A 379-nucleotide genomic window follows, 5' to 3' on the forward strand; every position below is an offset into this window, starting at 1 on the left:
AAATATTATTATTGTTGACATATAGAAAAATGGTTACGTACGTGGAGATTGAAGTTTTGAAAAATGTAAGAAATTCTTACCTGAGATTTCGAACGAAGTAAATAAAATAAACAAAAAAATTTATAAATTTGGATTATGCGCAACATAAAGTAGGTGTGTTGTTTCGTTGTCTTCCTGTTCCATCCGCCATCAGACCTGAGTAATTGTAAAAGATAATTAGTATCGAGATTATTAAAGCGAGCTAATAAAATTTAATTCAGGTATAATAAGGAATATACGATAACATTTATATTTTTAGTTTTTTTTTTAATATAAAGTGCTACAGTATTCGACTAATTACTAATTTTTATTATTGAAGCATACATGGCTGTATCCGGCA

Source organism: Colletes gigas, unplaced genomic scaffold (assembly GCF_013123115.1).
Source record: "Colletes gigas isolate AHSC1104 unplaced genomic scaffold, ASM1312311v1 Colletes_gigas_Sc00002, whole genome shotgun sequence".
NCBI classification, from domain to species: domain Eukaryota; kingdom Metazoa; phylum Arthropoda; class Insecta; order Hymenoptera; family Colletidae; genus Colletes; species Colletes gigas.